This window comes from Lutra lutra, chromosome 4 (assembly GCF_902655055.1).
Source record: "Lutra lutra chromosome 4, mLutLut1.2, whole genome shotgun sequence".
Taxonomy (NCBI): domain Eukaryota; kingdom Metazoa; phylum Chordata; class Mammalia; order Carnivora; family Mustelidae; genus Lutra; species Lutra lutra.
The window spans coordinates 93,279,693-93,291,889 of record NC_062281.1 but is presented as its reverse complement, the minus strand read 5'-3'; the positions used below and the strand labels follow the sequence as shown (position 1 = coordinate 93,291,889).

The 12,197-nt window shown below is 41.9% G+C and overlaps 1 pseudogene; it reads left to right on the top strand.

Moving 5' to 3' along the window:
• Positions 1-1,888: 1,888 nt before the first annotated feature.
• On the top strand, positions 1,889-4,759 carry LOC125097333 (uncharacterized; annotated as a pseudogene).
• Positions 4,760-12,197: the final 7,438 nt, after the last annotated feature.

Genomic DNA, 12,197 nt, shown 5'->3' with positions numbered 1-12,197 from the left:
TTTTCATTTGGAATTGCCGCAATGACACCTTTTTATGTGATTTCCAACTGTATACTCTTTGGTCAAGTGTTCAGGTCTTTGGCCCATTTTTTTTTTTCTTTTGCTGACTGCCTTGCTTGCTTATTTGGATGGGGTCCACTTTTGAGTTTCTCTACTTCAGACAGGAGTCCTTTCTCAGGTATGTGGTTCGCACACATTTTCTCCCAGTTGGTAGCTTGACTTTTGGGTCTTCTTAACAAGGTCCTTCTCACAGGAGAGACTTAAAATTCTGATTGTTGGCTCCTGTCCAGTTAATCAGCTTTTCCTGTATGGACAATGATTTGATGTCCAATCGGAGGATTCTTTACCTAGCTTTCCATTTGGAAATTTTTTTCCCCATTTTTTCCCCTATAAGACTTCTCACTTTACATGTAAAGCGGTGATTAATTTTGAGGTAAATTTTAAAAAAATTACTTCTTTTGGAGAGAATGAGCGTGGGCATGAGCGTGGTGTGGGATGGAGCGTGAAGGTTTAAGAGCATCCTTAATCAGACTCCCCAGGGAGCTTGGAGCCTGACTTTGTCCCGGGAAGCAGAGAGCATGAGTAGAGCCGAAATGAAGAGCTGGCTGCCTCACTGGCTGAGTCACCCAGGCGCCCTGAGTTAAGTTTTGTATAGGGTGTGAGACTGAAGTTTGTGGTCCTCGACCTCCTCATCCTCCACCTCCTGCTCCCCTCTCCCCCTCGCTCTTCTTCTTCTCCATCTTCTTCTTTGCCTATGGAAGTCCACTTGCTCTAGCACAATTTATTCAAAACGCTGTCACTCCTCCATTGAACTGCATTATACCTTTGTCCAAACCCCATTGGACATATTGGTCGTAGGTCTCTTTCTGGGTCCTTGATCCAGTTCCATTTATCTATCTTTCTTCTCTTCCATTTCTCTATCCCTTCACCAACACCACACCCTTTTGATGACTGTAGCTATAGATCTTGCAATTGGGTAGAAGGATTCTTTTGGTTTTATTCTTTAGTTTAATTTTCTCTTCTTTTTCTAGGTTCTGAAGCTGAGAGCTTATTGTGTTCAGACTCCTTTCGTTTTGAGACAGGGAGAGAGAGGGAGAGAGAGACAGAGAGAGAGAGACAGGGAAGGGGTGCAGAGAGAGAGAGAGAGAGAGATTATTAAGCAGCCTCCATGCGCAGCACCAGAACAATGCAGGTTCAGTCTCACAGCCCCGAGGTTGATCATGACCTGAGCCAAAATCAAGATTTGGACTAACTGACTGAGCCATCCCGATGCTCCTTCTGCTTTCTAATGTATGCATTGACGGCTATAAATTTTGCTATCCATTGATTTAGCTGTTTCCCCCAAATTTTAATATGCTGTATTTTCATTTTCCTTCAGTTCAATGCATTGGGATTTTATCTTTTACCTTTGATCATCTAGAATGTAACTTTCTACGTGTTTGGATATTTGTTATCTTTCTCCTTTGAATGTCTAGTTGATTTTTAATTTTTTTTTATCTTTTAAAATTTTAATTCCACTAAATTGATATATAGGGTTGTATTTGTTTCAGGTCTACAATAGAGGGATTCACCTCCCCTACTGCAAGAAGTGTGGGCTCCTGTTGCCAGGCACTGATTGGCGTTGGAGACTCAGGTACACCTCCCCCACCCCTACTCCCTTCAGGTCCTGTTGCCAGGCACTGGTTTGCGTTGGAGACGGAACCCTCCTAGGGGTTCCAAGCAGTTGCTAGTGTCCCAGAGGACACTGCTGATCGGAGACCAAGCCACATGGCTCTTTGGAGCCAGCTAGTGGCCATTCAAGAGTCTCCCCACACAGTTCTGGAGCCACTGTGGGCTGTCGTGGAGCAGCTGTTGGCTGCTGGGTTGGTGATATACGAACGTTTGCCACATGGGCCACGAGTCTGGGTTTTGCTGGGAGATCCTGGTGTGCACTGCAGTGGTGGTGTTCCTCGTAAGGAGTGGACTCAGCTTTAGAAGAAAAAAGAGGCATTGTGCCCAGAATGAACTATCTGGAAATGGCATGGAGAAGACCGAACTGGACGCACCAGCCTGTGGAGCCGTCGCATCATCTGAGCAGAAGGCCAGTCCTCTCCCGTTACAGATTCTTGCTCTGGATGCCCTGAATCAAGATCCCGGGTATTTTTCAATGGAAAACGCTACGCCACTGCTGAAGAGAGTTGGGGAAAGACTGTTGAAGAGCCCTCACCAGCTGACTGATTAAAATCCTATCTCTAGATCAGCCCAGGAAGATGGAGATATGCCTGGGAGGAAAATACCAGAATGCATCAAGGATAGCCCTAATCTGCAGGGAAGTGCAGAACCGCCGATTTAGGACATTTGCAGCTGTGGACAGACAGTGTAGGAAGAGGCAGGGTAGGCCGGCAGGCCAGAGCTTGATGTGCCACTTATCTATCTATCTTCTGTTCCATTTGTCTATCCCTACACCAACACCACACCCTTTGATGACTGTAGCTATAGATCTTGAAATTTGGTAGAAGGATTCTTTTGGTTTTATTCTTTAGTTTAATTTTCTCTTCTTTTTCTAGATTCTGAAGCTGAGAGCTTATTGTGTTCAGACTCCTTTCTTTTATAGACAGGGAGAGAGAGAGAGAGCGAGAGAGAGAGAGATAGGGAAGGGGTGCAGAGAGAGAGAGAGATTATTGAGCTGCCTCCATGCACAGCACCAGAACAATGCAGGTTCAGTCTCATATCCTTGAGGTTGATCATGACCCGAGCTATAATCAAGACTTGGATTAACTGACTGAGCCACCCAGATGCTCCTCCTGCTTTCTAATATATGCTTTGAGGACTATAAATTTTGCTATCCATTGATTTAGCTGTGTCCCACAACTTTTAATAATTTGAATTTTCATTTTCCTTCATTTCAATGCATTGAGATATTAACTTTTACTTTTGATAATCTAGAATGGTACTTTCTAAGTGTTTGGATATTTGTTTTCTTTCCCCTTTTGATGTCTAGTTTTTTTTTTAAATTTCTTTTTAATTTTTTTTTTTTGGTGTTAGTTCTCTTTATTTATTTATTTATTTATTTATTTTTGGTGTTAGTTCTCTTTATTTATCTTCTTTTTAATTTTTAAACTTTAATTCCAATAAATTGATATCTAGGTTTGTATTTGTTTCAGGTCTATGATGTAGAGATTCATCCCCCCCACCCTAAGAAGTGTGGGCTCCTGTTGGCAGGCACTGATTTGCATTTGAGACTCAGGTGCACTTCCCCCACCCCTACTCCCTTTATGTCCTGTTGCCAGGCATTGGTTTGCTTTGGAGATGGAACCCTCCTAGTGGTTCCAAGCAGTTGCTAGTGTCCCAGAGGACACTGGTGATCAGAGACAAAGCCACAAGGCTCTTTGGAGCCAGCTGGTGGCCATCCAAATGTCTCCCCACACAGTTCTGGAACCTCTGTGGGCTGTTGTGGAGCAGCTGTGAGCTGCTGGGTTGGTGACATACGAACGTTTGCCACATGGGCCACGAGTCTCTGGGTTTTGCTGGGAGATCCTGGTGTGCACTGCAGTGGTGGTGTTCCTCGTAAGGTGCGGACTCAGCTTCAGAAGAAGAAAGGGGCATTGTGCCCAGAATGAAGTATCTGGAAAAGGCATGGAGAAGACGGAACCGGACGCACCAGCCTGTGGAGCCGTCGCATCATCTGAGCAGAAGGCCAGTCCTCTCCCGTTACAGATTCTTGCTCTGGCTGCCCTGAATCAAGGTCCCGGGTATTTTTCTGTGGAAAATGCTATGCCACTGCTGAAGGGAGTTGGGAAAGGCTGTTGAGGAGCCCTCACCAGCTGACTGACCAAAATCCCATCTGTAGTGCAGCCCAGGAAGATGGAGAACCTCCTGTGAGTAAAATACCAGAAGGCATCAAGGACAGACCTAATCTGCAGGGAAGTGCAGAACCGCCGGTTCAGGACATTTGCAGCTGTGGACAGACAGTGCAGGAAGAGGCAGGGGAGGCAGGCAGGCCAGAGCTTGCTGATGGAGGATTGCAGTGGCAGGCTGCTGGTGAGGGCCAGAGCCAATGCCACACCCTCAGCCACATCTTACTGAAGGTGATGCATCTGCAACAGCTTCTTAGAGATCATCTGGAAGGTGGGTGATCGAGGAGGGAGGTGGAGACTGGCTCGTCCTCCACTGTCCATGTGCCCTAGTGCAGGAGCCCCGTGAACAAAGGAAAGCAGTCCAGGGTACTGAAGAAGGCACGTCCGAGGAATGAAGAGCTCCCAAGTAACAAAACAATCCACCCATCTGAGTAAGTATCTTTTCACCTTCGAAACACCATCCTGGAAAGTGAGATTCACAAGTTGCACTGAAACTCAAAGCAGAGCTTAAGTTGTGTGAATGTCACCTCAAACACCTGGAGAGGAAGATATTCAAGGAGAAGTCTTTCTGCCTGCAAGTGAAGAACGAACTTGCCACGGTGCGCAGGAAGGCCAATGTTGCCCACTGGATCTTAGGCCTCTACAGGAACATGGCCCAGGACCTGCATGGAGAATGGCAGAAAATCTCCTCCTTTGTGACCAGGATCCCCTCTTGGTGGAGAACAGGAGTGAGGGGAGCCAGAAGGCTGTCCTGTGGGCAGAGAGGGAGTTCGGGAGGCTCCAGGCAGAAAACCATTTCCTCAGGCAGAAGCTGGCCAACTCTGGGCCCAAGATCCAGCCTTTCTCCAGGAATCCTCCTGATCCTGCTCCTGCTGTTCTGGGCGCAGCCTGCAAATACCCTCAAGGGCCCAAGGCTCCCCTGAAACCCCAGAATCCTAAGAAGGGAGCAATGGTGCACTGGCCAGACTCCACGTTCTTGGGTCTACTGCGGGTATGATTCCCTTTTCCAACCTTCACCAACACTCACAACCAGAGCACAAAAGTCCTGTGCTTACACCTGAAGCCATACCCATTGCTTCTTTTACTTGAGATCCACCCCATTATTGAACTGATGCTACAGATTCCCTATAGCCCTATGAGTGTGAGAGAATATTTTTCAATGTTAAGCATAAAATAAAAAAAAAGAAATAAAAGTATCAAAGTGCTGATACTACTGCTACTGAGAATTGATTTTATTAAGGGATTATATTTCAAGCAATTAGGGGTTTTACATTTTTTTTATTGATCACTTAATTGTCCCGAAAACCCAGTGTGTCATATATGACTGAGGTTCAGAGAGGGGAAACAGCTTGCCCCAAGATCACACAGGTAGTGAATTTCAGAGCTCCCATTCCAAACCAGGGTTGTGTAATTATCAAGTGCTGTGCAAATAACTTCTATTACTACTTCTACTATGACAACTACTTCTACTACTGCTACTACTACTTTTTTTTTTTTTTTTTGAGAGCGAAAGGGAGAAGTCACACAAGCACATGCAAGTGGGGGAGGGGCAGAGAGAGAGATTCCTAGACAGGCTTCCCATTCAAGTGCAGAACTGGAAGTTGTGCTGGATTTCACAGGTTTTGTGATCACGAACTGAACCGAAATCAAGAGTCAGACGCTGAACTGACAGGGGCACACAGTCACCCTTGTGTGAGGAACTTCTAGGCAAGCTGCTGTAAGGATCCCAGAAGGGCTTGATAAATTGTTCTCCTAGTTCACGTCCTAGTAAGGATGCAAAGATTCTAGTGGTGACTAGCTGAGGTCAAGTCCCACCAAAGTAAGGAGGACAGCCTTTAAGTGTCTCCAGCAATTCTCTTCCTTGGTACACATCGTTTTGTGTTACATACTCTCCCTTTGATTAGAGTCAGGAACTACTGACTCACTTCGAAAGGACAGAATATGGGAAAAGTTATAGGATGTCACTTCTGAGGTTAGTTTACAAAGAGACTCGTCTCCTCTTGGGCGCTCTCTCCATCCCTCCCTCCCTCTCTCCCTCCCTCATCTGTTCCCAGGAAAGCTGGCTGCTCCTTGTCGGCTGTATTATGGAGAGGCCCATGTGGCAAGGAATGAATATTTCTTGCTTACAGCAATGGAGGACCTCTGGCTTCTAAGAGCAACCTGAGTGAGCTCAAAAGCAGACTTCCCCCAAGAAGCCTGGAGATGACTGAAGATCCAGATGACATCTTGACTGGAGCATTGTGAGAGATCCTTAGCCCCAGGTACCTGGCTAGTTGCACCTGGGTGGCTGGACCACAGAAACCATATGAGGTTATCAATGTTGTTTTAGGCCCTTTTGTTTGGGGAAAACATTCAAGAAAGGCAGTAGTGTGAAGCCTATTGTTTGGCTTCTGACCCATCCCCCTTCCCTGGGGTTCAAAATCAGGGAAATCATGAGATGGTAGAAACTACTGAGAGATTAGTGTAAACAGTGTAAGACAGAGGACTTCGATTCTGTTCTCCATGTATCTGTCTGAGAGGACATCACCTCACTTGATCCTCACGTGCCAATAGCCTCAAAAATTTAATATGCATATTCAGGTAGCGTCATATCAAACCAAAAATCTGCAAAACAAAAGAATCAAGAAAGTGAAAAGTCAACTTACACAATGGGAAAGATGTCTGCAAACTATATATCTGATAGGGGATTAATATGTCAAGTATTGGAACTCCTATATCTCAATAAAAAAAAATTTAAAAAAGAGTAAGAAACTAGACATTTCTCCAGAGATGACACTAATCATCAGGTAAATGCAAATCAAAACCACAATGAGACCTCACTCACACCTTTTCGGATGACCTTTATCAAAATAACAATATAGCAATTGTTTGTTGAGAATGTGAAGAAATTTGTATTCTTGTACACTAATGGTGAGAATGTAAATTGGTGCAAGCACAATGGAAAACATTATGAAGTTTCCTCAAAAAACTAACATTAGAATAATATCATCCAGCTTCCCACTTCTTGGTATATATCCAAAGGGACTGCAATCAAGATCTTGAATAGGTATCTGTACGTCCATGCTCATTACAGCTTTATTCACAACAGTTAAGAAGTTGAGACCACCTAAATGTCCAATGATGGATGAATGGATTAAAAAAATATGGTTAGTGCATACAATGTAATGTCATTCAGCTATAAAAAGAAAATCGTGCCATTTACAACAATATGGATGATTCTGGAAGACATTATGCTAAGTAAAATTGGCTATTCACAGAAGGATAATACTGAATGATTCCCCTTCATAGGAGACTTTTAAAATGGTCAGCTTCATTGGAACAGAGTAGAATGGTGGTTGCCAGAAACTGTGAGGAGAAATAAGGGAATTGCTGTTTAATCGATATAGAGTTTCAATCATACAAGATGGAAATGTATAATACTGCGTTTTTACTTAAAATCAATTGCCCAGGGATGCCTGGGTGGCTGTTTGTTAAGCGTCTGCCTTCAGCTCAGGTCACCATCCCAGGGTCCTGGGATTGAGTTCCAAATCAGGCTCCTTGTTTAGTTGTCAGCCTGCTTCTCCCTCTACCTGTGACTCATGTTCTCTCTCTTGCTCTCTCTCTCTCTCTGACAAATAAACAAAATCTTTAAAAAAAAATTTCTCAGATGTAGCCCTCTGCCCATATTTCTGAGAATTCCCAAGGAAGTTTGCCTGCCTCATGCCCCCTCTCCAACTAAACTGACTTATCCATAAATATTTTTGGTCATTGTCACCACCCTTCCATGATGCAACATTGTGCAAGGCAATTCTCTGGTTCTATTTTAAGATTGCCATAAGGGAATTATAATTCAGAAAAGGAAATTTTAATTTGATCAAATTTGTGGAGCTTGTCCCAAGTCCTTTGGATTCACTTTGCCACAGGACTACTTTACCATTTACTACTATCATCTCTCCCCACAATAATGTCATTAAAGCCCAGTATATAACTGGTCTGTTCCAGAGTCTGCTCCAGAACAGAGAAGGAAAGGGAAGCTTTGATTCTTTTCACTGACTTCTATACTCTCCTAAGACTTTCCCCAAACCAACATAAATAAGAACTATCTTACCCATAGGGTATTCTGTTTTACAAACCAGATGTGACCAACCTCTCTATTACTATTAAAAAGTTAAAATTAAATTTTTGGAATAATTTTTTAAAAACTTCTCTTCCAGATCATGGGCCCCAACAGTAAATTAGGGTCTATGGTCTTTCTAAATCTTACCTGTAAATTTCCAATTCTAATACCAATGCCAAGTCTCATCCCAAGGCGACACCCAGAGCACTGGGCAATGGTGCCCATTTCCCATCGTCTAGGACCTACTGCAGCTCCACACATAGACACACACAACATATTGTCCTGGTCGTTAATCCCTAGTAATCTCAGGTCTTCAGGCAAGTAGAAAGCATTTACTCCTGGTGTAGTAAGTGGTAATTCTTTCTTGAAATGTTACTATAAAATTGCCTGGGCCTCTTCAAAGTCTTTTTTTTTTTTTTTTTACTTCTCCCTCCCTCCCTCTTCTTTCTTGTTTTCTCCCTTTCACTCAGGAAACATCTAAATCCTTAGATAAATAAAAGCAGTGTATTCCTGATTATTTTCTGTAGGTACAAGTACTGCTCTAAATGATTTGTTTTTTGTTTTATTTAAGATTTTATTTATTTATTTGACACAGAGAGAGAGAGATCACAAGTAGGCAGAGAGGCAGGCAGGGAGAGAGGGGGAGGGAAGCAGGCTCCCTGCTGAGCAGAGAGCCCAATTCGGGGCTTCATCCCAGGACCCTGAGATCATGACTTGAGCCAAAGGTTGAGGCTTAACTCACTGAGCCACCCAGGTGCCCCAAGTACTGCTCTAAATTTTTAAAAGCTTTTTCTTGTTGAGTAAATTTCTTGTTGAAAAATTCTTTTGTTACTTATAAAATTTCCTTAATGTTGTGCTCCGCTCTGCCTCCCTTCTGTCATTTTTTTTCTTTGCTTTTCCAAACTTAATCTCAGTATCACTGTATACATCTTAAACACCATGGTATTTAGTATTAAATATTTTATTGGCTATATAGAACATGTTTTAAAATTAAAATCTCATGGCTATAATTTTAATCAAGTACCATCTTATAGTCTCTTTTTTTATTCTTTTGTTATCTTGGCAATAAGAAAAATAATATGCCCTGATCTAGGTTAAGAATCTAGTAAATTTGGTGTTAAACATTTCTCTGAGTACTATGTAAAATATGTAACTTAAGGAACAGTCTGAATTTTCAAAATTTTGTTTATTTTTTTCTTACTTTTTAAAATGCAATTGAAGAGTACAAAGACCACATATTACTCAATATTGTTAATTACCTTAATTATTCACGGAGAAGTCAATTTTTTTTAAAGATTTTATTTATTTATTTGACAGAGAGAGATCACAAGCAGGCAGAGAGGCAGGTAGAGAGCGAGGAGGAAGCAGGCTCCCTGCTGAGCAGAGAGCCCGATGCGGGGCTCGATCCCAGGACCCTGAGATCATGACCTGAGCCGAAGGCAGCGGCTTAACCCACTGAGCCACCCAGGTGCCCTGAGAAGTCAATTTTTAAAGATATGTATATAAGACTATAATTTGTTACTTGCAAAAAGTATAGAAAGTTAAAATGTTATAATATGCTTAACTATTTTTCTATTTAATATACATAGTTAGGCACCTACCATGAACCAGGAATGTGCTTAGAATGAATGGGGTGTGGCTGCTGTAGAGCTTGGCCATGGGCATCACCAGGGAACTCATTAAAAATGTAAATCCTTAGACCCCACCCCAGGCTACTGAGTCAGGAACTCTGGGAGTGAGATTAATAAACTCTTCAAGCTGATTCTGACCTATGCTAAATTTGAGGACACTGACTCACATGAAACAATCAACTACTATGTAGTGTAGAAAGTATCACATTAAATCTGTCTACAAAATACTCTAGAAAAAAGAACATCAAATAACTGGGGAAATTCAGGAAAACTGTAGAAAATTAACATCTGAGCCAACTTTGGAGCTGAGTAGGATTTTACTCTGTAATTAAACAAATTTTTGTACAATACATACTATCCTAGTCACTCTGCCAGACTGAGAAAGTTTAATAAACAATAGTTTAATAAGTCATTGAGCAATAACTCAGAGGCAGATTTACCAGGAAGCTAACCAAGCTGAAGCTTCAGGCTTCCTCACTTGTCTAGGACTTTTTCAATGCCCCATCTCTGGTTTGTAATTATACAAAATTAGGAGAATGCATAATTTTGACTCTTTTTCTTACATTAGGCCCCCCAAATCATATAAGTCTCACAGCACCCCCACCAAAACAAAACAAAAAAACAAACTACCTTCAAAATCACATTTGCTATGTTTGGAGGAACAAAGGAGATAGTAAGGAAGCAAGCCAGGACCATCCAGCAAAGAATCCACATATGTCAGGGGTTGGAGGCAGAAAGTGTTAAGTCTGTCAGTATGCCTGGAGCAGGGGTAAGTGAGCGGGAAGTGATGCTGATAAGATGCATTACCAGAGGCCTTGGATGTACTGCCAAGGGGTTTGGACTTTATCCCCTACACAATAAATTATGTTAGCAATTTCTCAGTAGGTACCTGCATTTAACAAAGGTAACTGTAGGAACTAAGGAAGGAAACAGATTGAAGAAGGGAGAGACTAGAGCCAGGGATATCAGTCAGGAACATAATGAAACAGACCAAGAGGGAAATGTTGAAGGTGTAGGTGCAGTAATGGGAGTGAATTTGAGGGAGATACTTGAGAGAGAATCTACTTAGGGACCATTTGAAAGATAGACCAGGAAGAGATATAAAAGGTGACTTAGATTTATACTTTGGGTGATTTTGGATGCATTATAATGTGAATAATAAACCTCTCAGCTCAAAAAATATATGAAGGAACAGTGGGTTTTTTGGAGAAAATAATGTGCTCCATTTCAGTAAGTTGTTTTTCTACAGCTATTTGTCTATCATTCTGAAATACATATATATCATTCTAAATAACTGCTTTTTGAAAAAAGCTACACAGTGAAAGAAAAATTACTTATACACAGCCTAGTGCTTTATAAATATACAATATCATTATTCTAAAAATTATTACATTCTATAGTCATTAATTAAACCACTATTTCTTTCTAAAAAAATAATGAAATGGGATTTAAAAGCCTGTCTTGCTGATAAAATATGGAACCATACAGACTAAAATCACACCATCTTTGGCTAGAAAAACGGTCTTCAAACATCCACAAATAGCTTCTAGGATGAAAAGGTCAGAAGACTCCCCAGCTATATCATTAAATAGAAGGTAGCAGAATAGGTAAGGAGGAGAAGGAACAGTACACTCTTGCTTGGGTCCAGGTGGAGGATGGGGATTCATGGAAGAAAGTCTGAAGTTCCATATCAGAGATAAACATGACAGGAGCAGTGAGTTATATCTGCAATCCACATCAAAGAACAATAACCAGATTTGATGCCTTGATATAATTATACAGATTAGACATTTAGCACAGCATAAAGCAGCATGATGTCTCAAGAAAAGGTCATCTAAATATCCCTAAAGGATTGTTCACCGAGATTGTTCAGAAGGAGAAAATTCCAAGGATGAGGGACCTCTATTTTAGTTGCATGAGCTTTGCAGTGCTGTTAGACTTCGTGACTGGCTCATCATTGCCATTTAATAGGAAAGCCATTGCCAAGGCACCCCACCCGTCATTGAGAACTCTGCTTGCTGGGCCATGGCACTGCTAACCACAACAGAAAGAAGCAGTGGATGCCCCAGAGTTGCCAGTTCTCAGGCCAACTCAATATCCACCAGAGTTCCTTGCTGGGACTTATGAGCTGATACACCTGGGACTCTGACAGTGCATCCTGACAACATTTCTACACTTAGGACTGAGAATATTTCTCTCTTTCCCTGGATTTATCTCATGACTGGTGGAAGTTAATTCCCCTGGTCTCCGTATTTTTTATGACTCTGCAAACTAAAGTTGGTTTTAGATATTAACACAGTTTGCCCCATGTTTAATTGGCAAATGGTCAGGAATTTTACACAGTAATAGTAGAGGCAGGGGAGGAAAATTGTTTAATGAGTATAGACGAGTGCTGGAGATCTGTTTCACAATAATGTGAATATATTTAACACTACTGAACTATACACTTAAAAATGGTTAAGGTCGTTTAAAAATTCTCATTATATATTATACCACAAGAAACTCCAGGTCCCTAATGGGTACCTTAGGTCTTCAAGACCCCTCTAACTTGGTTTTGTATTATTTCTGGGCTTGATTCTTGGTCTTTAACTGTATATTTGTCAAACAGAAATTGAGCAGCATATTCAACTGATA